Here is a 12,339-nt window from a genome sequence, read left to right as displayed (position 1 = left end):
TATATGTTTATCTAGTTCTCCTGATTATATCTATGCCCTCAAACATCTTTTTCATATGTCATATTAAAAGAAGTAATTTTTTTAACACAAATGTTTACGAAAAATCTAATTCATGTTAAAAATTCGCTGCTCTCAATATAGTATATCGAATTTATATTTGAGGGTATAATATAATCAAAAGAACTAGACGAACAGAAGACCTTATTTTATGCCATTCCGAGCTGTCTAGGTTCATCAACTGATTTCAGTCAAATTGACTAATGGACCTAAAAAACTCGAAATGATATGAAATCATGTCCTATGTATTTGTCTAATTTTACTGATTATATCTATACTCTCAAAGATCTATTTTATATATCATATTGAGAGTAACAAATTTTTTATCATAGAAGATTTTAATAATTTTTTTAAAAAATTTTAATTGATTAATTGATTAAAAAAAAATTTTTGACGGAAATATACTGAATCGATTGTTACACTATAGCAATCAAGTTGGCGAGCGAAAATGAACGAGCAAAGGGATAAAATGGGTATCAGGTGCACGATTTGAGTATTTTTCAAAATTGTCTATACAATTTAGGTAATATAAAACTTAAACTACGTGATTTAGTAATTTATCATAATTAAATTATAAAGTATATTTATTAATATTATTAATATTATTATTATTATTATTATTATTATAAGATTATTTTAAAAATAATCAAAAATAATAAATATATTCTAATAATAAAAAAATATTTGGATTGCGGGGAGAGCACGATTACACGTCTCTCACACTTTGATAGGCTTTCCAAAGGCTGTGGTGAAAAGACAGAGGATAAGAAAGGAACACAAGGGTTGTTTATGTAGTGACGAGCTTGGGTTCAAATAGAGACACGTCGGCGTCCATCCCCACACTTTTGTCATATATGATCCACTGTGATAGCTGCTGACTAGGCTTAATGGAATCAATGCAACTAAACTCATTTTCTTTTGATAGAGATGGGTGATTTTTTCTCTTACAAACATTAAACTTCTATAGACAAATAATGTACACAATTTTGGCCGTAGCTACCGAGTCTATGAAAGAAAAGGAAAAATCATCTTACATCAATCACGTTTGCCTATTCCGCATGAAGAAAAGAAATCACCTTACATCAATCACGTTTGCCTATTCCGAATGAAGATTAGTGAAAATCTGCAATGAGATAAGATTGATAAATGAGATAAGATTGATAATTCAACTTCAGGCTGAGGGGATTAGAGAAGCTGACTGCGTCCCAATTCTCATAGAGAAAACACACTGAAAGAAAAATATTCATAGATAACGATTTTCTACCAATATCTATAATAAAATTGATCCATATCTATAAAAACATTCTAAAAGGTCTGACATTTTAAACAACAATTTATAATCAATATAATATCATTTAATGACACCAATTTCTGAATCGATTATTAGCATGTATAATATCAATATCACTTAACAATATCATTTTCAACAATGGTATAAGACCGATATAATATATGTTAATGATACTAGTTTTAACAATAATTTTCGACCGATGTAATATTAACGATACCGATTCCAATAACGATGTAAGATCAATGTAATATCAATTAATGACACCAATTTCGACAATAATTTTTTACCGATATAATACTAACGACACCGATTCAATAGTGGTGAAAGACCGATATAATATCATATAATGATACCGATTTGAACAATGGTTAAAAATCGATGTAGTATTGATTAACGACACCAATTTCAAAAGTGATGAAAAACTGGTATTATCACTTAACGACAACATTTCAAAACTGATGTCATTGAAGCTAAAACTGCTATAATAATATTTATTTTTTAATTGTCATTTGTAAATTGTGATCAAGCAAGAGTATGAAATTAATTTGATTCTCAATAGTACAAAATTAAGTTAATATTATAAATTCACCAAGCAAATTACAAATAAAAATACACCGATATATTTAAACACACCAAGTTAATATCCACCGATGTGAACAATACATAAATATTTTTCTTACAACATAAAAAACTAATAGATATGGTAGAGATACACATTAAGTCAATATTCATATATTATATTCTATGAAAATGCATGTATCCTCCCAAGCTAATCTTGAGATGTTTCTATGCATCATGCCCGATGTGCTTGACACACTGCTCAATAGTTGTAACCATAGATTGCTAAAGCTGAAGAGCTATGATGGACTGTTCTTCTATTCTTTATAACATTCTCAAAGAAGAAATGTAAGAACAGCTATTTCACATCAATTCTATAAACTATAGAACAATTATTCCTAATTTGTTCTCTATTTACTCCATTCTTTGGAAATAGATCTTTATTTCACTGCATGAACCAAGCACACCATTAAAGACAGAAGAAGAAGCAGATAACATACACAGTTTGTGCAATAACCTAACTAGTTAATATGGAATTAGAACTATATATGCACACTGCAATCTTATGGAGACAGGATACATGAAACAAAGATGTAAATCAAAATTTTGAGTGGGTTGACAGTGTAAATCAAAATTGTAAGGCAACAACCCCAGAAAAAGAAAATTAACCACTATTGTTACTGAAGAAATGACATCCGACCTTGACAGGGCTTTCCATGTTTGCAGTAATCGACACACTAATAGCATTCTTGTGACCATCGAAGCAAAGAGTTTTGAGATTTCATAAAATTAATGGCATGGCAATTCTCAAAGAATCATTCACCTACTTGTTTGGAATCTCTATATGAATAAAAACAAACATTAGAGTGATTTACCTTGGAGTATTTGAGGCCACTAATGTCATCCAACTGAATAATTTCTCGTTGTTGATTGAAGATGAATTTAGACTTTCAGCGGTCTTTTTACAAATGGATGCTCCAACAATTGAACGGTGGTGGTTCGTCATGACCAATCCTGAATAAAGCTTGTGTCGCAATGTTAAACAAATTCGATAATAACAATCAGTATGACTCTTCTGCATAAATGTATTGCAATAGACAACTGATTGCAACAAATATAAACTCCAAAGCATGCAAACATACTATTAAGTGTAAACTAAACGTTAACTGAAAAGTCAGTGTAGTGCAAAGGGTGATACAACAATACATCGGACCATTATCAATACATGTAATCAAAACTGATAAAAAAAAGCAAGCAGAAAAATCCTGTACTGACGCGCGCATCATTATCTCCTCCGAATGTCATAATGCATTATTAGCTCATTGTGCTCTAACCGCTGCGTCTAAAGTCCAATTCCAATTGAGTTAATATTCCCATCCAAATGTATTTTTGAAAGTTTCAAACAGTTTCACGGGTTTTATTGCTATGAACTATGAATTTAAATTAATTATTTAGACATTAGTTTGTCATTAAATATATTTAAACTAAACTAACATATCTCCAAAGTTAAATTATGAATCAAACTCAAAATAAAAAGTTAACCAATAATTCATTCTGTTGTGTTCCATTTACTTTTAATCATGCTAAATTTAAAGGGGTCATTTTCATTTAGCTAAAAATTTGCAAATATTGAAATTTTATATCAGTTATAAAATAATTATTATTCTAAAAGGATTCAACCAAAAAGATAAAATACTGAATTTCAGTTTTGAAACTATACAATAATTTAATGTACTCAAAATAAACAATACACCCAGATTCATAAATAATTAAGATTTATATAATATGTCTTTTAAAATAATAATAAAAACAACACTATTGTAATTAAAAAAGTTCCTACTTCCTATCCATAATTTTTTTAATTAAAGTAAAGAAAATGTTTAATTTATTTTCATAGTTCCAATTTATTTTAGATTTTCTATTAAAAGTTGAATATGCTTATATTTTAGATTAAACTTTCATTTATATGTTAAACTTTAATGAGGGCACTGTATGAATATTTACATGCTAGATATTATTTAAACTTTCAATTATATGTTAAACTTTCATTAAGACTTAATAATGTGCTAAAAAAACTCTAGCAGATGCTAAAACCTGAACAGTGAAGATCAGAAGCAAGATGTTTATAACTCCTTGGAAATCTTTGGACTAATATTGAGGAATATGAACACCCGAGAAGAATGCTTGATAGTTACATGAAGAAAGCAAGTTCTATTGTTTTATACAAGGCACTTTAACAAAAAATTAAGAAACGTTCATAGTAACAGATTAGCAACTAACCGGTTCCAGGTGAGGATAAGGAATCTGGCAAGTCATCATTTCCAGAACCGTGCAACCAAGACTCCATATATCAGCAGCTCATCCATACGTTCTTTTAGGATCAACAACCTGAGAAAATGCTACATTCAAGTAAGAAATCTTATTAAATTTAAAGACGGCTTATGTAAGGTTCAAAATATCATCTTGTGCGTGAGTTTCGATCTTCAACCACAACAACATAGTTTCTATGTTGCATTTGGAGGTCAGGGAGGAGCTTGATGGACTCGAGGAGACGAAGACCAGAGAGCATGAGACTCATGAGATATTATGTTTAGTGTTATAATATTTGATTTTTGTTTCTGTGCATGTAGCATCATTGTAGCAATATTGTGATTGCTTAGGTAGTGAATAAGTTATCTGTGATTTGATTGTTGTGAAGCCTTCTACGGTTCTACCGAGGATGGTCTCCCAAGTTGTATTTGTCAACCAGCTTAAGACCCGAACTTTTGCATAGGTTCATGTTGATGTTAACCAAAGTGAATTATGGGTTATCTCGTAGACTCTTTTTTCTGTATTTATCAACAAACTTAAGACCCAAACTTTTGCGTAGGCTCGTGTTGAGGTACACCAAGTGAATTATGGGTTATCTTGTAGAGTCATTTAGAAAGAAGAAAATGCTTCCATATCATCAAACCTACTTAATTTGGCAGGTTATATTTGCTCATGAAATCCAGTTCCCTCAAAATAGGAGGGAGAAAATGTCATGAAATTAGCAATTCATGATGCAAGTCCAAATTTTTTTCTATTTAGGTATGAATGTTGATATTGAAGCGCCCAGTCAAACAGGGATCTTAGTTGATAATAAGAATGTTAACATACTATGCATTATCATATAGATTCTTTAGACAAAGTGCCTCTCACCAAATCCATAACAAAATGATGAAAAATGACAGTGTTCTGAAAAGCTTTGCAATGTTTATTGAAACATTCAGATATCCACTTAAAAGCAAGAAAGGGCCTAACCTCTGGAGCCATACAATATACACTTCCTCTGCGAGATTTCAGCATGTTGAACTTGGTCATCTGAAATGGTTTATAGCAACAGAAACAATGAATTATATATTCAGAGACATTGTGCATTTAAGAAGTTCAAGAACATCAGAACAAACCTCCTTTGCCAATCCAAAATCTGCAAGCTTCACAGAGCCATTCACATGAACCAATATATTTGCGCATTTGACATCTCTGACAAAAGAAACGATCGCTTAAGTTCCTTGTCATAGGATATATATATAAAAGAACAAAACAGAAAACCTAGAAAAATATGAAAAAATAGTTATCATATGCGGTTAAGGAAACATCTGTCAAATTGTACCAGGAGATGATCAAAAATCAAGGACAAAGGATGAGTGACCAAATGGATCATGCTACCAAGATAATGAACAGATAGCATTGCATCTCCCTCAATAGATTTGTTCGAATTTTTCTGAAAATTTTAAAAGAGCAAATTTTCTTGTATGCATGATTTGAAGTCACAGGCCAGGACACTTATATGATCATAATAAGAAAATTTTAAGTTATAAATGTATTCAGATAGGGGGCTGCCTATCTAAAAATGGCTGCCTCACCTGTGCACAACATTACGCTCATGAAGGTAGTTTAATCTTGCAAACGATACTTCTGGTATAGAGATGCAAGGGAACCTTGTGAGACAAGTTCAAGGAAGATATATAGTTTTGACTCCTACAAACTAATACATGCCACTATAGAAGTTATACAATGAATGAAGAGAAAACAAAATGAAAAGGGTATACTTTTCTCATTCCACCAACTAGTCTTTTGCCAAACATGTAGTTTCTGACAGAAGACATCAATTAAGGCAAAAATCTCCTTTAGTTGATGATAATTTGATACATTTAACTATATGAAACCATCTTGAAGAATAAGTTCATGAAATTGTCAAGAACTTTGGTGATCTGTGAAAGGTGAAGAAACAAGTTATTACCTCGTCAGTCCCATAGTATTGAACAATGCTTTCATGTTCAAACTGACTTAGCAGCAAAATCTCCTGGCCAGGGAAAGTAAGCAAGGTCAGAATATACTTAAACTTGAATTTAAATTTAACTCGAATGGTGAAAGATAAGAGCAATTTTATAAACAGAAACAGGATATAACAATTTGAAATTGGTATCAGGATACCTGCTCAAGTTGGATAATACACTGTTGAGCATTGCATCCTTTGTCAAGCAAAGACATTTCTTTAACAGCAAAAAATATACCATCCCTATGGACAAAACATATTTGGTGATAAATAATAAGTCAATCACATGATACTTAACCCAGTTTATAATAGCCAAAGCTTCCAAAGGAGCAAGATACAAGATCTAATTATACTAGATTGTAGATATGTGGACAAAATACTACCGAACAAACAAGGGAAATAACATCCAAAAGAACCTAACTGTCTTATGATTAGATTAAGTTGCAAGAATGAAAGAGCTAACAAAATACAGGCTAGAATCTGTAAGGCATCAGAATCATACGAGAGGCCACCCCAGCACTTGCAAATTACTAAAGTTTTCACTTAAAAGTTAGATAAAGGTCATTCTTCCACTGTTTCATAATAGATGCCATCTAACATGCAAATCCAAGTATATTAGAAACTATCATTTCATCGATCATATAATGTGGCACGTGACCAAAATTTCCAACCTCATGAACTGGTTTATATGCCACAACGAACTGGAACTATGAGATATTGAACTAGAATCTACTTATTCTTGAAAATTGGAAAGAGCTGAAAATCACATAGAAAGGATCTATTTGAACCACAATGACCTGGATGCAATAGAACTATTCCTAAATAAAACTAACTTTTCCATGGAAGTGATTGGATAGGTTTTCGAACATAACCATGCTCACATAAATTAAAGCAAAATCCAATTAGCAAATTTAACATGCTAGGTATTTTCATCCTAAATAACCATTACAAGCTCATGCAAATCAAATTAATCCACTTCATAGTAAGGAAGTCTTTACAGAAATCATTCTCTTTAAGATCAAGTAGGCAGTAGCTAACAAAAAGTACTCAGCGAAAGCATATTGTATTTAATTTGGTGAATCATGCAACTAACACATTATGCAAATCAACAATAAGTCTCTGGATTAGTTTAGCATCATTACTTACTCACTGATCCCTTCGTACACTGAACCAAATGAACCACTCCCCAAGAGTACGCCACGCATCCATGACTTCATCTTCAGCTTGAACCTACCATTTGGAGAGATGATGAATGTTTCAGTAGTCGAACTGGATGTATCGTCATCATTCATTGTTGAGTAAGATGTCCCAGTAAAGTCATCAGCTGATATGTCTTCCAACTACATCTCCCTCAATTCCTTGTGACTCATTTCATCTACTACTGGAACTCCCCCTTTCACTTTGTCCTCAGAATCCATAGATTTCATTTGATCTGCCTCCCGCTCACTCTTCTCTGGAGCCAAGGCTCTAAGGTTATCGAAAGTTGTGCTGGAAGAATCAAAAACTTGAACGGACATAGAGGGAGGAGTTTTGAGACTTGACGGTAGATTGTTCCTTGTAGGTCCAGACTGGGGAGGCGAAAATATTGGCAAAAAGGTGGAACCGCCACCCTAGCGGCCCCCTGGCCCCGGCCCCACAAGATTCCAGAGGGAATAAATCACGGTTAATGCTGGGCAGGATAAGTGACTGGGGGTCGAAGGAATTTTTGACACAACAGACTAGGATTTTATCCCCGAGTGCAACTGGCGACCTTCGACCCCACGACTTCATTGGCAAGTTGCAGGCACCTAACCAGCTGATCCAGCCCGTGGGGGCTGGGGAGGCGAAAATATTGTGAAAGGTGATGGAGGAGAGAGAACCGGTGGCCGGACTCCTCGGATCCCTCCATCTCCTGCCCTGGACCTTGGAGAAGCACATGGAATCTCGATCGGTTCAGTTTGGGAAACCATAGTATGGGGTTTCTGAACAACATAGAGCTTCATATCTCCTTCTCCCGAGTCCTGCCTATTCTGCTCGTCTGCATCAGACAAGGTGTGCCTGAAGCTGGTTGGGCTACCCGGCGGAGAAAACCTAGACCTAGTTAGAGTATCTGGGGACGGTTGCACCTTTCGCTTCTCCCACTCGTCAAGTGAAATGGCAAAATCATCGGGGCCGTCGAGACCAAGGCTGCGACAAAGCATGCCAACCTCGCCCTCGACACTGCCGTCGATCCGGAAGCTCGTCTGGTGGGCGTAAGCCGGCAGCCAGATGTCCAGCGACCGCGTCACGCGGGTGTTGGATTGCTCCTCTGACGCAGCACCTAAATATGCAAGTGAGAGTGATATTTAGGTCAAAACTCGTGTGCCTTTTTCTTTCCTGTTTTGTACTTTACCCTATTAAGCGACGGCGGTGACAATATGACGACGGCGGTGACAACATGACAGAGCTAGTTCGGAATAAAGTAGGGACGAAGAATAGGCGGCGACGAAGATAGAGAGAGAGGCTTTTGATGATTAGAAGACGGGAGTGGGCAAGGGTCGAAGGTGGCACGCGGCGGTAGATGGTGGTGGCGGTAGAAGACGGCGGAGTGGGTTTGGCGTGGACGGCGCGGTATTGGTTTAGATTTGGGGACGGGGGGATTTTTGCTATCTGGGGGAAGAGTTGAAGTGTTTTATTGTATAGGTGGAAAAAATTAATTAATTTTTATTAATTAACATTACTTTTAATAATATGTTTTACTATAGGGTTTGTAAATAGAATAGGGAAGCGATCAGATTTTAAAAATAATAATAATGTTAAAATCGATGTTTATTATCGAAAAAAAATGTTCATATACACTAATTAAAAAAATCGATATAGATGAACGAAAATATACGCTCATAGTTATTAATTTTTTAAAAAATTAATTTAAAATATTTAAATATATTAAAAATTACTTAAAATTACTGTTGTGCTAACCATGTTTATGAGAATTTTTCATACTGTGACAGGATGATTATTTGCCCTTATAAATGCAAAAGCATTAGCTCTGCCCTCTTCACACAATAATGAAGTTTTGACTTAACATCAGCAATGATGTTAATTCGTGAATATTATAATACTTAAATTAATAGGGTTATAAACTAATTTGCATGGATGTTACCGCATCCACGTAATTTTATAAATTAAGAAAATAAATTTTAGATTTAAGGACATCTGTTTTACTTTATATGTCATTTTTTTAAATAACATGTCATACATATTATATTAACATTTCTTTTTTATTAACATGTATTTATATTTATTTAATATTAAATTATTTGTGAGTTTCCATTATCTATTTATTTATTTTTATTTTTTATATCCAAAATTTATTTTCTTAATTTTTAAATTTTTTATATAAATCTCCTCATTAACTGTGTTTAAAAAATAAATATTGTTAATGTGTGAATATTATAATACTCATCTACATTGATTTGTAACATCATTTAAATATGCCCGGTGATTTCAAATATCCTCCATAATATCTCCTTCTAATGGGGAATATTTGAGATTGAGGATATTTAAAAAAAAATATTCCTTTCAAATATTTTCTATTGTGGGTGTCTTAGAAATGTGAATGGAAAAGAGGTGGAAAGAAAGAAAAAAGAAGTTTTATTGTGAATGAGACTTCAGTCCCACATTGAGAGTTTCAAGACATATTAGTTAGTTTATATTGATCTATATGCATTGATGATGTAAACAAATACATTGGGATGAGCTCTCTCTTATGCGTAGGTGCACAAGGGGTACAAATCTAGGGTCTGGATTGCACTAAACCAAATTGACTCGTGTGCAAGCATGACCTACGTGTACCAAATGTCAGACTGATCGAGGTAAAATTTATCCAAGTGAAACAATTAATTCTACTCAAGAAGATAACGGAAGCATTAATCATTTTTAAGAGATGAGATCCTTTGTCCCGAAAATACTATGTCCTCGTGTCCTAGCGTCGATCGGACGGCTATGATATTTTCATGATGTACACTACATCCTTGAGATATGATTTAGTTCGTTAGATCAGCGCTGGGACATGCGAACACAACATTTTCAGGACAGAGGATCTCATCTCCATTGTTAATGGCGATTTCATAACCTCTCGGATAGTAATGGTCCACCATTAAGGGTGCGCTTGGTTCGGGGTTATTCTTGATAACCTTGGTTATCCATCCAAGGTTATCAACAAAAACCTTGTTTGGTTTAGGTATTCGATGATTCCCGAGTAATGTTCCATGCCCGATACGTCAGCAAAAGGGTCATGCAGCCCGGAATCGGAAAACCTCAGAAAACTAAGGTTTTTCTTGATTCCAGGGTTAACGATTTTTTTTTACCAAAAATACCCTCCGATAAGAAAAAGTATGGAAAAAGAGAAAAAATATTAAAAAAATTTAAAAAATATATATATATATATATATATAAATTTTAAAAATAAAAACAATTTTAAAAAAATAAATTTTAAAAAAAAAAATTTAAATTTTAAAAATTCAAAAAATTAAAAAAAAAATTAAAAAAGTAAAAATTTTAAAAAAATAAAAAAATTTGAAAAATTTTAAAAATTAAAAAAAATAAAAAAATTTATAAAAATTTAAAAATGTAAAAAATAAAATAAATAAATAAATAAATAAAATTAAAATTTAAAAAATGTAAAAAAATAAAAAAAATATATAAATAATATAAAAATATAAAAACATTAAAAAAATTTAAAAAAACACATTAAAAAGTAAAAAAATATACAAGAAAAAGAAAAGTAAAAAAACATTAAAAAATAAATAATAATAATAATAATATGTATAGTTGATTTTGTAACTGAGGGTAATACAGTAAAATATTAAATTAAGGTATTCATTAAATCCTTCAAACAAACAAATTTTTATTGCATTACATAAATTGAACCAAACAACATTTGGTTATATTTTATTTCCCATAACCTTGGTTATGTGATTACCTAGTAATCACATAACCAAGGTTATACATGATAACTTGAACCAAACGCACCCTAAGGGTTGATGGTTATCATTGATCCTTGGGTATTGAATGGTCATTATTTGGTGTTCAATGCAGATAAGAGATGATGCTCCTATATAAAGAGAGATCATGGTCTTGAGCAGGGTACACATAGGAAAAACTCTCTGCCTACATTCCCCCCTCGCTCTTCTCTGTCGTACATCTCTTGCTCGACGTTGCACCCGTGATAGTAGTCAGGTACCTCTTGGTTCACCGTGACTGCCAGCACTTGAAGTGTATCACGGTTAACCATTGTATCTTGAAAAACAGACGATCCGAAAAAACCTCAAAGCACAGTCGAAGGTGGGGCGAATCTGTTTCAAAAAAACTGCGTCCATCGCAAACCTCAGAATCTTCAGCCGCTCAGCCACTCTGCACTCGATTGTTCTGCACTCAGTTGCTCGGCCACTCATCACTCGGTCGCTAGGCCGCTCTGCACTCAAGTAGCTTAGTCGCTCGGCCACTCTGCACTCAAGCTGCTCGACAACTTTGCACTCAAGCTGCTCGCCCGCTCTGCACTCGGTAGCTTTGCACTCAACCACTCGGCTGCTCTGCAGTGAGCAGCTCTACAGCGCTACACTCAGCAGCTTTGCACTCGACCGCTTTGCACTCAACCGGTCAACCACTTTGCACTCAGCCGTCCGACCGCTCTACACTCGATCACTCTGCACTCAACTGCTCGATCATTCTGCACTCTGCCGCTCTGTACTCAGCCGCTCGGTCGCTCTACACTCGGCCACTATGCACTCGGCCGCTCTACACTCGGTCGCTCTGCACTCAGCTACTCTACACTCAATCGCTCTACACTCGGTCGCTCTACACTCGGCCACTGTACAGTCTACACTCAACACTTGGCAAAAACTAGCCCCCACATGCAACCTGAGATTATCTGCTCAGGTTATCTCGATAGATAAGTTAAAGTTGATTTAGTGTAATTTCAATTCGGATAATTCTCCCAAAATCTCTAACAGATTGTCCAACAATCTTGAAATAGATTCGGTTCTATTGAGATGACGACAGAACAAAGTGTTGAGGTGCAACAGACTCAACACCTGAAGGCCCCCTCCGCCCCGATTGGAATTGTTCTAATCAACCACGGGGAAAGGCCAGAGAAGTTCACTGGATTAAACTT

At 34.2% G+C, this 12,339-nt stretch overlaps 1 pseudogene; it reads right to left on the bottom strand.

Moving 5' to 3' along the window:
* Positions 1 to 1,945: 1,945 nt before the first annotated feature.
* LOC121991356 lies at positions 1,946 to 11,460 on the bottom strand (annotated as a pseudogene).
* Positions 11,461 to 12,339: the final 879 nt, after the last annotated feature.

Source organism: Zingiber officinale, chromosome 6B (genome assembly GCF_018446385.1).
Source record: "Zingiber officinale cultivar Zhangliang chromosome 6B, Zo_v1.1, whole genome shotgun sequence".
Classification (NCBI taxonomy): Eukaryota; Viridiplantae; Streptophyta; class Magnoliopsida; order Zingiberales; family Zingiberaceae; genus Zingiber; species Zingiber officinale.
This window is presented reverse-complemented; position numbering and strand designations above follow the sequence as displayed.